Here is a 12,282-nt window from a genome sequence, read left to right on the forward strand (position 1 = left end):
ATCAAATATTTTCATTTTTTGTTTTGCCTTAGGCGGAAGTCATTTTATGGTAATGTGAGCTGCTATGACCTAAGAGGTACATTTGAAAAATTAGGTATCCACCGAAGTGCCACACATTCAGCCATTATGCTACATTTCACGGGTGGTTAAGTCCGAACATCAGGCATATTCGAATTATTTATTTATTTCAATGTTAGTTATTTAATTTTTAAACCTTTCCCATAGTCCGACCTGGCTGAGCCCTATTTTTCAATGCTTTATTACAAATACTATGACAGGGTTTTCCCACCTTTATTTGTATTTGTCCTTCTGTATCAGAAGATTTGATCATCAATATTTGTCATCGACAGCTTTGACAAGTTGATGGTGGCTTAGAACACTAAGACGCCGGCAGAAATGTCACATGGTTGTCGGAGACCCAGGTTCGAATCCCAACCTTTCTCATGCTGAAATCATTTTTTGTTATGCCTTTGATCAATATTATAACTAAAATATTAGGTAACCCTTGCAAATTAAAGGAATTGTTATGACTAGTAAAACGAAGCTTTGCATCTTTAAATTTTTAAATTATGACATGATTTGTTTGATTTTTGTCGTTCGGAGCATTCACTGTGCAATGTGATGTAGGATATAAAAATTACCAACACAATACAGCTGGTTGCGAAAACGTACCATTCCCGTAAAACATGTGTGAGCGAAAATGGGTGAATAAGTTAGGTACAAAATAGTGTACTAAGTTAAGTTTCACATACGTGTATTTATCTCAGCCATTGACTCCAACAGCGATACTCATACCTAATTTATAGATTCTATCTCTTATTATTCACACAACATTTCAATTGTACTAAATTTTATACTTTTCGTGCAATTATAGTGCGAATTTCCAATACCATAGCCACCAACAGCGATTGTAAAAGATGTGCACACGATATGTATGTTCAAAACTTACCCCCATTTATCTACAACTATTTCTGTGAATGAATAATTAAAAGAGAATTAGTAATTTTTCTTCTTTTTTTCTTTCAACTTGCTGCTCAGTATAACTTCTTTGATGTATTTTTTTATTGCAACCGACAACTTCAATTGAAACCCCTTTGATGTAAATATGACTTCTCATGTTTGTTACAATAAGTTAAGTTAGCTTCTTACTATGAAGCGGCATCCTTAGTAGATATTTATTTCATTCAAAGACTTTCTTTCTATTCACAATAGTATCAATTTATGCCTAACCACAAAACACATAGCTTACCTCGATTTTCATGAATTGTTCATTAACTTTACAGCAGGGATTTTCATAAGGGGGTAATCAAATTCACGGATTAAAAATGAATGCAAAATTTTGCTGATTGTGCATGGTTTATAGCAAAGGACTTCAACAGAATCATCGTCGCTACAAAAACCTCCATCATCAGCATCATCATTATTATTCTGCATAGTAAAGGTAGTAGCAATAATAATATTAACATTGCTCCCTTGACAAAACAAAAGGAATGCCATCAAGTTTTCGCCGGAAATACGAAAACCTCTGTGGCGGAAATAGAAAATTGTGTTAAAAGAATTATATTACTGTTTCTGTGTACATACGTACATATATTAAACTAAAATCTTTTATTTAACCGTGAGAAGTATATGACTTGCGGCATTTCTAAGATTTGGAACAATAATAAAAAAACATGTGAGCACAGACAGGACGGTGCCGACCATCTAATACCCTACAACACTATCTTTATGGAATAACTTTTCACGAATTGAAATAATTTTTAGATAATATTCATCATAATGTGTTTTCAATCAAAATTTCGTAAGATTTTGTACTGAAATGAACTAAGTTATTTATTAAATGCGATGTGGGTCGGAGGCATCTTTGCCGGTTTTACCAAAATGGCGCCAATTTTTCGTACAGAACTACTATTAATGACTACAAAAAAATTTCATTCAATTCTCTTAGATATTTAGACTTCTATCTTGATTTCAACAGACATACGGAAGGACATAGTTAAATCGACTTGGAATTGTATGCTGGTCAAGAATATATTGAGCTACAAGTTTCTGCAATGTTAACAAAAACTAAAAGTTTTAAGTTTTTTAAGTTTAATGACCAGTTTTACTAAGACAATTCGAATCAAAATTCGTTCGAAGTTTGAATCCGAATCGTCTCACAGTGCGAAATATGGGAACATTACTCAAAAATTAAAGTACATAGAACTAATGAGATTCTTGTTGAATTCCATTGCTAAGTATCCCATCACAAATGCCTCATATTCAGTTTTTCGATTTACACCGCGAAACAACTAGAAATGCGCCTAAAATTGCACTTTTGTTTTACAATATTTATATTGCTTTAATTGTTTCTAGCTTTGCTTAAGTAAAAAAGTGGCACAAACAAATGGTAAGTTATGGGTATTTTCCACGATATGTTTTTTTACATATAGGTTGTCACTTTTTATATACAAAATGTAAAATGTATATGCAAAGTGACAACACATATGTAAAGTAACATATCGTGTAAAGTACCCATTAGTTGGCTCTTTCGTTATAATACCTCACAATTTTTTAATTATTTGGCATTTATAGAGTTATAATATCTAATTTAGTTTGGTTGCCAAAAATGTGTTTTTATAATCTTTAGAGGTTTTAAAATGTGCTGTCGTGAGGTGCAGAATAAATCGCACATTTTCTGAGAGTTCGGATATGCTTCTTTGGGCAAACCAAAAAATAGCTGCAGGTTCAAGCAAGTTTCAGAAAGTCATATATTTATATTTTTGAAAATTTGATAGAAGAACCGGTATTAGACGTTGTTGTTGGTTTCGTTTATGCCAAAAAGGGTTCACCAATACTAAGAAATGTTGCTTTTTATAGTTTGAAGACTATTCCAGCTAATTTCATTCACATTATATAGAAAAAATGGTAAAATTTGAGCAGTTTTCACAGGACATCGAAGAGTACCTAAAAGAAAGCATAATTACTCCAGATGCTTTTAGGTGATAGACTCATTTGCAGAACCGTGTGATAAGATAAACTTGTCCTCAATCGAAGCGTTCAATTTGTAAAATGTATGTTAAATCAATGGCACTATACTAAAATAAAAAATCTCAAAAATATATTTTAATACCTTTGTGCATTTGTATATTTGTATGTAACATGGAAAAGAAACGATATAGACCCACAGCTCCTTTTAAGGATATACATAGAATTACTTTCTGAGTAGATTTGCATGTTCGTCCGTCCATATGTCCATGTATTTTTGTTCACAACGTGCAGGTCCCATTTATTATCCGATTAAGCTGAAAATTGTGGAACATCATTTTTTAGTCATAGTAAGAACGCTATTGCTTTTGGTGAAAATCGGTTAAGATTTGGATATTGGATTTGAGGTACTTGGTGCACCAAACTTACAAATTCCGCCCACTTTCGATGAAATTTGGAAAATGTCACCGAATTCGGAGTAAGAATGCTATTGCTTTTGGTGAAAATCGGTTCAGATTTGGATATGAGGTACTTGGTGCACCAAACTTACAAATTCCGCCCAATTTCGATGAAATTATATTGAAATCGGTTCAGATTTGGATATAGCTCCCGTATATATTTTCGCCCTATTTGAGGTATTTGGTGCACCATACAAAAATGTGTAGTGACAAAATTAGACACAATCTTGCCTAGAAAAAAGTTCTCTAAATTATATTGAAATCGTATAGTCATATAGTCAGCCCCGCCCGACTTTGATCATTTCCTTACTGGTTGATTTTCATTAGTTAATGTTTGTGGGTGTTTGGGGGAAGGACGGTCAGGGCCAAAGTACGTATCTATACTGTAAATTGTTTTATTTGAACGTTTTCTACGCAACGAATACAACATTTCAAGTATAGTAAAATCGGTTGGCAATAATTACCTAACACCTTCAAAATATCACAAATTTCGAAGAGTGCGCATCTCAAACGCTGTAAGGATAGTTTGTACGAACTTGAAAAGATATTTTTGGAATATTGTTTCCAATTCTTTAAATCGGTATGGTTCATCACAATATATTTGTAACACCTGGCATTTGTTCATGAGTTGGATATTATTAGAAAGATGTCAAGCAAAAGCCCTGACCGGCTTTAACATGGCAAAGTTTGGGACTTGTCTTGGTTCCTCTTTCATCTTCAGTGGACACTGACCTCTGCGTGGTGTCACTTGGTAAGATGCCTTTAATCAACATTGAAGGTAGTGATCAAATATGTGCCGAGCGTTCACCCATAAGAACGTTAAATACTCGGCACCACCATAAACACAACAAACAATACCAGTTGTGAAATAAGAAGAAGCGTAGTATTGGCCAACTGATGCCACTTTGGCTTAAGTAAGCAGTTTAAAAATAAATGCAGGAAAATTGCACTTTACAAAACACTGATACTACCCGTGCTAATGTATGGTGGTGTTCACAGAAATAATTAGAGTTTAAAACTGATTGATCGACTAACAGGAAAATTACAAATCGCTAAAACAACATAGTTTCACTGTAATGATGATCAAAAATAAATACAATTTTTAATAGTACTAAAATAATAATTCTCTTTTCGATACTGGACATCACAAACTTTAAATCGTTTTGGGATAAATGTGCTTAAATTAATAAAAATTTTGGTCGGCTATTCTGATGACTTCTGAAGTATATAAAGCACATCGAATACTTTCTTACAAATCGAATACCAAATTACTTTTTCTGTATGCCTTGAGAACACATTCGTACAATTTATCTTAAATTCATATTGCGTGTATCCATCATTGAATTCCTGTGAATAAGATAAGACGAACAAAAAATTGTACATATAAATTGCAATTGCTCAACATGGCAGCAATTGATTTTTGAAAAGGCGAATGAAAAAAGTGATTTTCTGCCAAACTAATTTTTACAAGACATCGAAGACCAAACTCGCTGGAAATTTGTATTCATCCACCAGATTTGGCTGACCGCCTAACTGACGTTGTTTGTTCGTAGACTCACTACCCGACTACAAGGAGCTGAATGCTTTTGTAATCTTTCTACAGAACACATTTTTCAACTTCCATCAAGTTTAAATAATGGCAAGCATGCACACGAGGTCAAACTGTTACAAATACTGATAAAAGTTTTAACAGTTCGTTTTAATTTGAGAAATTAAATAAATTGGCAGCTAACAAAAATGTAATTTTTCTTCTTCGTGTATATAAATTCACCAATTTGTATGTGTTGGTTTGTTATTTAGTTGAGTGATATATATGGGACTATTGAATAAAAAAACTCATTCTTTGCCTTCGAGCAAGGAATTACTATTGTCTGGATATAACCCCAAAAGCCGTTGTGGTGTTCCATCGGAATATCTTTAATATTGCATTCTGTAAAAATCATGGGTGCCACCGTGGGCAATGGTATGCACACCCGCCTTGCACTTAAAAGATCTGGCCAGGCGACATTTCCTGGGTATTTCAGTCATGTAAAAATTCTCTACAAATGGTGTAGTAAGACACGCAGTTCGGAATCGACGATAAGCAAAAGGTCCAATATCATTGAGCTAATATGAATTGTTATTATATATAACAAGTGAACAAAGGCTTTAGTCGAGACTGGGCCAACTTTGTGATACCCTACACCACTACCCCTGTGCATAAACTTTTCACTTTTATGGAATGAATTAATCAAATGACTTAAGGCGAATTGAACCAAAATAATTAATACATATTTAATTTTATATTTGACTACTGTCGACTTCTACTTGGTACTGATTGAAAACTTTGCTGGTCTTCTTGATTAGAATTTTACATGTCTTTAATACATTAAACAAAATCAGAGGTATTTGTCATTAAAGTAAACTTCAAAATATTAAAATTGTGATAGGTTAGCGCCTTCTGCAATAACTCTGATATTTTACCATAAATGCCACATTTTGTATTTATTCAAAGCTCAGATGGTTTAGTTTCATTATCAAGCTCTCTCCATCGAATATGTCCAACAGAAGCAGAAATATCTGATATGGAAATAAAATGCCATGAATTGGAAATTGGGATATCCTAGCGTCTTTTTCAACATCACAAGCCTTTTACCAATTTTCGTGACGCAATTCGGAACATTTTAAAGCTCAAAATGTCTACATTGTGAATTGAAACTTTCATCTTTTTTGCACTTTTGAGGGGAAGGTACCAGAAGGAGTGGACCGATATGGCTTTTCTGTGAACTTAAACTAAGTTTGGACAACTAAAAAGAAGGTTAAATTTTGAACCGAATCGGCTGATCCTTTCGAGAGTTATCGTGCGCTCCAGGCACTACACATGGTACCAAACAGCTTTTCACAGCTTTCGGGCAACTTTCTCAAAAAGTATGAACTTGCTCCAGAAAAAATTTGTAGCGGCATAATGGGGGCAGCGAATACAAATGTTTGCAAAAAGAAAAAAAAGCAATTCGAGAGAAGGTCCTAAACTGAAATTTTCCGAAATTTTGTGTGGGAGGTACCCGAAGAAGTGGACCGATGGAGTCCATATTGGAACATCATTTATGTCTGAGTGAAATTTTACGATATGCAAGGTATGGACCGAATATTTTCCACTTTTGTGGGGGAGGTACCTGAAGGAGTGGACCGATACGGCGCATCTGCAAACTTAAACAAAGTTTGGACAAAATATTACGAATTTTGGACCAAATCGGTTCATCCGTTCGAGAGTTATGGTGCGCCAGCCAGACAGACGGACGGACATTACTAAATCGACTCCAAATTGTCTTGTCTTGGGGTCTAAAACCATTTTTTCGATGATGCACATTTTGAACGTATGAAAGTGTACATAAATGCTGAGGGTATAAAAATGGGAATGTGGGATGTGCGCCAACCTATTTTGCGTCATAATGAAGGTAATATTTTCCTTCGCATAAGAATAAAATTTTGAATCTTTGTCCACATACGTTCTTTGCCCATTCCGACTCTTGAATATTATCCGACCATCACCGAACTCAATACTCTCTGGGAACCCAATTCACCACCAAAGTTTTGTGGCGATCCTATTAAATTGCAACATGTAACGTGATTAAAAAAATGGAAAACTGGGATGTCACCTACGCCCACCTTCTTTTCATCATTGTAAAGACGAAAATGAAAAATTGTGTTTTATTTTTTTTACAAGTTTTTACAAGTCATAATGTAAACTTAAAAACCAAAATAAGATATATGAAAACATATGTATGGTCTGTCCTATTGTATGGCATGAAAATATGGACCTTTAAATCCGTAGATATGAAAAACCTGGAAGCATTTGAGATGTGGACATATCGTCGCATCTTAAAGATATCATGGACACAATTCATATCAAATACTGATGTTCTAAGAAGATTACATAAAGAAAAAGAACTGATGAACAACATAAACTGCTGCAAAGTATTATCCGTCTAAACATTGAAGGAAGGCCTAATAGAGGGAGGAAACAACTACTATGTATGTAACAACATCCAAGAATGGACCGGCATACGTGATGTCATAAATCTGCTAAGCGAAGACAGAAATAGAGAGACTTTTGCCGATATTATAAACAAATCTTTTCCACTAATAAACTAGTTGTTTTAAAATATTAAAACAACAACAATGTGATTAAGCCAGACTATTTTGAAAAAACTATATTTAATAATTTAATTTATCATACTACAAAACTATTGTACAATGTGGCGCAAAAGTAAACTTCCGATGTTTTTTGGCTGTAATTTAAAAAATAAACTGAAAAACTTTGATTCTTCTTGTGGATTATTTTTATTTGGTCTTTTAATTTTTTTACATCAAGTCGAGAATATGATGTCAGATAAATGGCCGCCGCCACAGTTTATTGCCATTTGAGCCCTTTTTATGGCATTTTCCATCACTTTGGCCAAAACTTCCAGCGATAGGTCATCACATTCTTGACGGATATTGTCTTTAAAAGCTGAAAGAGTCTGAGGCTTGTTGACATAAACCCGCGACTTCAAAAAGCCCCACAAAAATAAGTCTGGAGTGGTCAAATCAGGCGATCTTCACGAAATTCACGTTGTGCCAAAGTCACCGACCTATTATTGGTCAAATAAATAGTCACCAATATTCCGCGTTCTGGAGCAGTGTAGCGTAACATTGTTTATTAACGTGTATTTCGCATGTGTTTATTACACAAATGTCAAAAGAGAACTGACATTAGGGGCCAATCGCAAAATTTATAGCATTTTCTGATAGGAGGATTACTTTTGCGCCACCTTGTAATAATATTCTTGTATTTGCATTTTGGTCGCCAACATTCTAAAATCGAATAGGCAAATAAAAAAGAAGAATACCCCGTATAGAAGCTGCGATATTCGGTTTGGAAAAAACGTTGACTTTTTCTCCAAATAAGTTTTTTTGCCCATTCCGACCCCTAAATATTATCCGACCATCACCAAAATCAATAGGCTTCTTCCCCTCCGAGACCCCCATCAACACCCAAAATTTGACGATCAAAATTGCGATCTGTATCGTAATTACAAGGTTTAGATGGACAGACGGAAAGATGGAGGGACGGACACAGATCGACTCAGCTCGTCGAGACATTCATTTGGTTGGTTTACGACCATTATTTCGATGCGTTACAAACTTTTTGGCCAAAACCAACTTATAATACCCTCCCAACATAGCACAGTGGATGCGCCCAACGACAAAAATCAAAAAATTCATGTCGTCGTTTTAAAATTTTAAAAATGCAAATAGCTTCAAAACATTCCAAGTTTTTCGAAACTCAGCTTATTTTTTCCATTTTTCGCGGTTCTTAAGGAGAAATCGCCTCACAAACATGACTAATTTGGAAAAAAAAATGTATTTAAAAATAAGAAAAAATGGTTATATTCTAAGCGAATTTATGAAACAAAGGACTATCTTTAACGCCTTAACTTAATTTGAATCATTTAGTAAATTGCATAAGCTTCATTCTTCTAGTTATGAAAATTCCTCTATTTTGGTTATAATATTGGTAAAAATGAAATTATTTAATATAGACGTATGGACTTCCTTAAACTTTTAGTCACTTTCCACAAATTCAAATGGCCAATAGTACCAAATTGAATCCTAGCTCCTGTAGATTTCAAAACTGTAACGACTTTTTGCGGAAATTTGCGGTTTTGGCAGCTGTGGCCAAAAGTTTAACTCCATTTTTTAGCTGCTGAATTCATATTTTTTGAATTTTAAAATTATTTTTATTATCCTTTATTATATTTTTGTGTGGTTTTTGTTGACCTTTGGACTCAGATTTCCTTTTTTAGTTTAGTTTGGCTCGAGGTCAGTAGAATAAAAAACAATTTTAGTTTTGTTTTTTTATCATTTTATTTTTCCAATATTTCGATCGGCATCGTCGATCATCATCAGGGATTATACTTTAAAAAAACAATTAACAATGATTTTATAACTATATTAACAATTATTATTCTATGACAATAATTACTTTTATTTTTATTCACGAACAACAAACTCTGCTTCTACATCCATTTGCAAGTATTTTCGGACTAAAGTTTTTGGTGTTTTTCAACGATGTTTCTATAAATTTGAGCACAATGCTCGGTGTCTGATTTGAAATTCATACGATTCTCGACGGGGACATTAATAATATGAAGCATCTCTAACATATATCTTCGTTTATAATTATTCTCTTGAGTTAGAATGTCAACATTTTTAAAGTTGGGTGCATGCCCTGTTGTTGCACAGTGGGCGGCAAGTGCTGTCTTCTGTTCTAAAGGTTTACCTTTTGTTTTTTGGTCAGATTTGTGGGCACTTATCCTGGTTTTAAGTTTCGATTTTGTAGTCCCAACATATACTTTATTGCATATGTCGGACCCGTCACCATTACATTTGATCTTGTATACGACATTGGATTTGTCGTCTCGAGGTATTTTGGATTTCATCCGACTAAAAAAGTTGTTGTTTGTATTTGTGCTTCGCAATGCCAATTGATATCTTTCTTTATTATATAGATTAGAGTTAGATAATCGTTCAGAAAACCCAGGTATATAAGTCGAACGTTTGTAAATTTTATCTGGTTTTTGTTCAACATTGTCCCGTCTTTTGTATGCAACATGTCTGATGAGTTCATTAATGGTACTGGTTGGAAAATTGTTCATTTTTAAAATAGTTTTGATTTTGTTTATATTTTTGGTATGGAATTTCTCATCACTGATGTTTAATACTCTTTGGATGAAATTAGTGGCTGTATTTATCTTTATTCTGCGTGGGTGTTTTGAGTGATAGTCGATTAACCGTCCTGAAGAAGTGGGCTTTTGGTACCAATCTAAAAGTAGAAGGTTGTCCTGTCTTAAAACAACAGCGTCAAGATATGGTAATTGAAAATCTGATTCGCGTTCCATTGTGAATCGTATATGCTTGTTGTACATATTTAATGCCTTCAATGTGTTATCGACTTGGTCCTTCTTGATTATACAAAATATGTCATCGACATATTTTGTTAACATCCTTGGTCTTATTGGTAGCGTTTTCATTGTTTCATCGAGTAGATCTTCCATCACTATATCCGCGATTATTGGAGAAATTGGGGAGCCCATTGGCATCCCTTTTAACTGTTCAAATACTTTGTCATTGTATACAAAGTATCTCGAGTCCTTTATACATACTGCTAACATGTCTATAAATAGATTCATGGGGATATTAGTGTATTCTTGAATGATATTCCACTTCTCTTTTATTGCGTTTATTGCCATATTCACAGGAATGCTAGGAAACAAGGATACAACATCAAAAGATATAAGCATCTCACTATCGTCAATGTGTTGATTGTTTATCCTAGATTTAAATTCTACTGCGTCTTTTATATTATAGTTCGATTCTACGGTTAAACATTTTAAAATAGATGCCATATATCTGGACAGCTCGTAAGTTGGCGAGTTTGTAAATGAACAAATTGGGCGCAGTGGGATCCCTTGTTTGTGGATTTTCGGTAATCCGTATATTTTTGGTGGAACAGATGTTCTTGATATTAAGCGGTTTTTATCCGTTTCTGAAATTATGTTTAAATCGAACAATTTTATCACTAGCCTGTTATTCTTTTCTTGTAATCCTGTTGTTGGATCTTTTCTTAGGCGCCTATACGTGCATATATCCATGAGAATTTGATTCATTTTTGATTCATAGTCATTTCTTAGCATCGCTACGGTTTTTCCCCCTTTGTCTGAGTTTAGTATTATTATTTCTTTATGCTGCTTTAAAAATTTGGATGTTTGTCTCACAGTATCTAGTATGAATCTATCCCTTTTATTGAACGTTGTGTTTTTCATGTGGTCGTTCATGAGTGTAATGAAATTTATTCTCGCTTTCTCTTGATTTTCTTTGGAGTCTAATGTCTGGATTAACTCCTCTCCCTCAGCGATTACATTGAATAAGGGGAATGTCGTCTTTGTTGTCGGCAATGAGAATTTTGGCCCAAGCGAAAGCAGCCACTCAACATTCGTTGGTACATCAATGCTCGTAACGTTAACGAACCACTCTTTATTCTGTTGTACATTGAGCTGACAATGGTGTTGTTGTTTCAACGTATTTAGTTTGTTGATATGAATGGTTTTTTGTTTCATATTTTGTGTGTGAATAATAGTATTTTCACTCTCAATGAGTGAACTGAAATCTTCTCTTTCCAAGAGAACTGAAAGACGATTTTTAGTGTCAGTTATTATTTTTCTTGTAATATTTGATTGTTTGTGTTTTTCTTGTATTACAAGCTTGAGTATTTTAATGTGGAAATTATATAGAAGTTTGTCTATCGCTGTTCTCGTGTTCACTGACAGTGTGTTGTTGGTTTGAAATATATTGTATATGTGCTTAGTTGTGTTAGAAATGAAATTTGGAATAATACCTGCTTCTTTACATTTGATGAGAAAGGTTGTTGTTGATGTAACACGTCCTGCTCGCCTGTTACATTTTGAGAATTGTTTTATGATGTTTCGCGTTTTATTGTCATATTTTTGTTTAATATTTTTATAAAGATGCATGTTGATTTGGTTTTTCTTACGGCGTGCCTTCCGTGTTCTAATTTTTGTGTGGTTTTTGTTGACCTTTGGACTCAGATTTCCTTTTTTAGTTTAGTTTGGCTCGAGGTCAGTAGAATAAAAAACAATTTTAGTTTTGTTTTTTTATCATTTTATTTTTCCAATATTTCGATCGGCATCGTCGATCATCATCAGGGATTATACTTTAAAAAAACAATTAACAATGATTTTATAACTATATTAACAATTATTATTCTATGACAATAATTACTTTTATTTTTATTCACGAACAACAAACTCTGCTTCTA

This window comes from Musca autumnalis, unplaced genomic scaffold, assembly GCF_047663935.1.
Source record: "Musca autumnalis isolate F117 unplaced genomic scaffold, ASM4766393v1 scaffold_5, whole genome shotgun sequence".
Classification (NCBI taxonomy): domain Eukaryota; kingdom Metazoa; phylum Arthropoda; class Insecta; order Diptera; family Muscidae; genus Musca; species Musca autumnalis.